Source organism: Pelophylax lessonae (genome assembly GCF_965119305.1).
Source record: "Pelophylax lessonae genome assembly, chromosome: 2".
NCBI lineage: Eukaryota > Metazoa > Chordata > Amphibia > Anura > Ranidae > Pelophylax > Pelophylax lessonae.
This window is the reverse complement of record NC_138769.1, coordinates 500314664-500319440: the sequence shown is the minus strand read 5'-3', so window position 1 is coordinate 500319440 and position 4777 is coordinate 500314664. Positions and strand designations below refer to the sequence as shown.

General features: G+C 39.5%; 1 pseudogene across 1 annotated transcript; it reads right to left on the bottom strand.

Annotated features, from left to right (window-relative positions):
• Positions 1 to 3756: 3756 nt before the first annotated feature.
• On the bottom strand, positions 3757 to 4560 carry LOC309546884 (B9 domain-containing protein 2-like; annotated as a pseudogene). The gene has a single exon. The product of its transcript is annotated as a B9 domain-containing protein 2-like (transcript).
• Between the last annotated feature and the right edge of the window lie 217 nt (positions 4561 to 4777).

Sequence of the window (4777 nt, the reverse complement as noted above, 5' to 3'; positions counted from 1 at the left end):
AAGGTAGCATCCGATTCTTTTTTAATAGCAATGATCTCTTCCATGTCGTGTATAAGTTTCACCTTTTCAGCCCAGTCTTTGGCAGAGGGGGTGTTTTGTGTGTTCCATTGAAGGGGTATGACAGCTTTGGCCGCATTTAGTAGGTGTCTAACTAAAGAGTGTTTGTAACGTTTATATGAGAGGTTATTTATATGGAGTAGACAGCACGCAGCATCGAGGACCATGGAGGTGCCTGTGATGAGTTTAATGAGGTTAATAATCTTATTCCAGTATGGCCTTATTAAGTCGCAAGACCACCATAGATGTGCAAAGGTACCTTTCTGCTTCAGACATCTCCAACAGCGATCGGAGCATTGCGGAGACCAAGCTTGTAGCTTCACCGGGGTAATGTACCATTGTACTAAAATTTTAAAGGCCGTTTCTTGGATTTTCGTGCTCAATGAACATTTGTGCGTAAAAACACACGCTTTCTCCCATTTCTTATCTGAAATTGAGCAGTCCAAGTCTTTCTCCCAAATTTTCTTATATTTGTCTGGAGTCTGTGTTGGGTTACACAAAATCCACTTGTATGCTTGTGAGGTGTTTTTGTAGCAAGGTGATTGGTCTCTGCAAAGCTTTTCGAAAGCCGTTAGGGGTTTAGTCAGAGCAGACCTGTTTTTGTGATTTCGGATAAAGTCATGGATTTGAAGGTGCTTCCAAAAGGAAAGTGTGTAGTTTTTTTGGTTTAGCTCCGTTAAATTCGCTGAGGGACAAAAGGTCGCTTCCTTTGAAACAATCTTTCACCCGTAAAGTAGAGTCTGGTATAAGAGTGTCCGGCCTCGTACATTTAAGCTCTAAACCAGGTAGAAAGTCTGGGTTATCAGAGATTGGTGTCATAGGGCCCGGGCTAGAGACTAGTTGGTATTCAGTGGCAAGTCTATTAAAGATTGAAAGTGTGGTAGATACTAGGGGGTGTTGTCTGACTTCTATAGGATAATTGGTAGGGTCTGACCATATTAAATTTTGGTTTGGGAACTTTGAACAATTTCTTTCCAACTCCACCCAATCTTTTTGATGGGCATGGCAATGCCAGTCGACAACTCTGGTAATGTGAGTGGCATGATAATATTTGAGGAAGTCTGGTAACCCTATTCCGCCCCTCTGTTTCGGTGTATGCAATCTTCGTAAGTTAATTCTGGGTTTTTTATGTGCCCAAATAAATTGTCTTTGAGTGCGAGTGAGAGTTCTGAAAAAGGCAGCAGGAATTTTGATGGGAAGTGCATGGAACTTGTAGAGTAACCTGGGTAATATGACCATTTTTAATATTGCGGCTCTTCCGAACCAAGAAAAGTTTTTAGAGTTCCAGCTGTGAAGGTCTTTGGAAGTGTAATTATGTTTGCACATACATATGTGATTTATTTTCTGTAAAATCATACATAAAGCTAAACATACACTATCATACAATACAGTTCAATGTCTCAATGTACTCTGAAAATAAATCACAGAACAAATAAACAATTTGACACAAAACAATAGATTGTGCAATTGTTTTCTGTCACAAAAAGTTTTAATAATCTTTTATTGAGAATTCAAAGATACAGCGTGTATCAAGAAAATAGCATGAAAATGTACAGATAGTACATAAACAATGAAATGGAACTAGACACATATTGGCAGATTCCTTGTATAGCATGAAATATACAAACAACAATGGTATACACAAGATACCTATGAGGCAGGACCTGCTAATAGAGGGGAGCTTCAGATTGCACAAAGCGTTCAACAGAGAAGAGGAAAAAAAATGAAAATAAAGAAAAGAGGAGAAATCCCAGGGACGCAGAAAGATTACATTTCCAACAACTGATGTTTAAAATGTGAAGGATTTGAGTGCGATATACAAGGTTACCAAACTCTAAGAAACGTATCATCAGAGTCAGTCATTATTGCCATCAGTTTTTCATTACCAAAAAATCGTTCAGGGGACTTTCATGCTTTTGCAATAGTAAGCTTAGGAACTGTAAAGAGTTAGCAAGTGATGGTTCAACATGGAAGGGGGTATCTATGGGCATAAAAAGAAAAGCTCCATAGGGGTTTCTTTTGAGGTTGGAATGTAACAATGTACAAAGCAAGGCATAGACCCGAATCCATAGTCTGTTTAGTTTTTGGCAATACCACCAAATTTGCCCCATTGTTCCTGGCTGGGCACATCCATGGAAGCAAGTTGAGGGCTAAATTGGAACAATTAGAACTAGCAGAGCCAGCATATAGTACCAAAAATACAACAGTTTGTAAGTGTTTTGAGTATGGTAACATTTTTCAAGCATTTGGAAGCATCTAAAGTCATGATCTGCCGTTCCTATGGATTCAACTCCTTTCCTAATTCATTGTTCTCTTTGCTGTCTTTATGGTTACACAGGAGGTTGTTTAGTAGAAATGATCAAGGAATAGATCAGGGAGATGAGACATGGTAAATGGGGGCGTGATCAACAAAGTCTTTTAAAGGACATGAAGCTGTATGGAGTGGATTGGGAGTGAATAAAGTCAGAGACAAAATGACAAAACCCAGAGTAGCAATAAAGTTTGCACAGATTAAAGAGTTTTAGAGTAAGAGGAGAGTGGACACCTGCAAAGGCTTGCTCAGACCACTAGAGGAATTGCATTGGATTCACCAGACCAGAAGGAAACAGAGGCCAGTGAAGTAACGGTAATAGTGGCAAACAGGCAGGGATCAAGCCCGTGGAAAATGTAACCAAAATCAAAAGAGTGTGGAGTGGGACAAGACCCAAGATAGAAGAGCTGAAGGCTTGGGGAAGCCAAGATAAAGGAATGGGTTCAGAATCAATCATATCAATTGCGGCCCAAAGATGAAGATGATGAGTGACATGAAAATATGAAAGTGGGGCTATGTTAGCCGCCAGATAGTAGGACTGAAGGATGGGAACCAAAAATCCACCATTTATCTTACAAGCGGATAAAATATGTTGATTGGTACAAAGGCGAGGAGACCCCTGACCAATTGCAAAATTTTCTGTTGGTTTATTTGAAGTATATGGGAGGTACGGGGACTGGAGGAACTCTGAAGATGTACAGAAATTTGGGAAGATAGGTCATACAAACTGCACTGATTCTAGTAAACCATGACAATGGAAATTGGCTCCAAGAAGTTAAAAGGGCAGTGAGATTTTTGAATAACGCTGGGTAATTAGCTTGGTAAAGCCTGCCGTAAGATGGGGTTAATTTAATGGAATCATTTTCTTTAGCAAAATGTAATCTAAATGTTTGACTCATCAATGTAGTCACCTTTTGCAGATATAACAGCTGAAAACACTCATGGCATTCTTTCTATAGTGGAAATCAAATATTGCTTAGAAAGTTCTTCCCAACACTGATGCAGAAGTTCCCACTAATGTGTTGCACTTGCTTTCACCCTTCTGTCTAGTTCTTCCTAAATTAGCTCTATGGGGTTTACGTTTGCAGAATGTGCTAGCCATTCCATGATTTAAAGCCTTATGTCTTGTTCTTTTGTTCCAATGAAGTTATGACACAACCTGATGATATGGTTTGGGTAATTATCTTGATGTAGGATGAAACCATGACCAACTAGGTGTATTACAGAGTGTATTGCATTGTGGTGCAAAATTATGTGTTAGTAGTTTTGTTTTATTTTTATTTTTTATTTTTTATTTTTTTTTTCAAGAAACATTTTACTGTACAAAAAATATTTAAAATTATTTTTGAACTAAAAACACAAATAATATAAAAACACAACATATTAAAAAATACAAAAATCATAGTTGTCACTATGGCCATCAGTTATTAACACAGGTTCCAAATGTATGCAGTACCTTGTAGAAAAAAAGAGCCAAATTAGAAGCTTTACCACTACATACTGAGGTATTGTGCTTTGAAGAAAATAGATTAAAAGTTCTTCAGGAGAATCTTTGGATGTCAGTGTGATAAGATCCATGAAAACAATCTCTAACATTCCACATCATACCACTCAAAGTTCCTGTGTATGGCCGTTAGTTCCAGGTGAACCTGCCCCATGCTTGTAGTCTGCAGGCGGTAGCGGTTGGCACCTCCATATATAAGGCTTTAGGATTTCAGCTGAGGTCCCCCACCCACAAACATCTGCTCCTGCCAAGTGTCCAAAGGTCACCATGTGGGGGCCAGCAGAGAGTGAGTGCCAGGTGTGGAAGGGATATGAAGGAAGCCATAGCCATAAGGCTCATTCCTTTCAAAACTGTCTTGGTGCCAAACCTGGAGATGAAGCTTAGGTCAACCTTGCAAGACTTTGGTAGCAAAAAATGTATGTCATTTGGGTTTGTCCAAAATGCCATTTCTTCATTTTGATGATTATCCACCTGAGTTTGACCTTCTACAACCCCAGACAGCAGTTTCCAGGTTCCACCTGTGTGTACACCCCATTTGCAAATCAGATTGCGCTGTGGGAAACCACTGGCATTGACGATCTGTCCAAAAATGTTTACCTCTGCCATCGTTCTGAATCACACACAGTGCTCTCCGATCCAGTACATAAGTACACTGGCGGTTACTCCAGGAGCTTTGGTAAGATTTCTGCTGTTGTAGAAGTTGTGTTTTAGGTTGCCGCACATTCTGTAAAAGTTGCTAACTCTGAATCTAGCAAAAGAGCCCCAGACCATCATGCTTCATCCTCCATGTTTCACAGTTGGTGTCACACACTGAGGAACCAACCTTTCACCCACTCAAAACAAAAACCTGGTGTAATTAACCAAAGACCTCAAATGTTGATTCATTGGTCCATAAGACCTTCTTC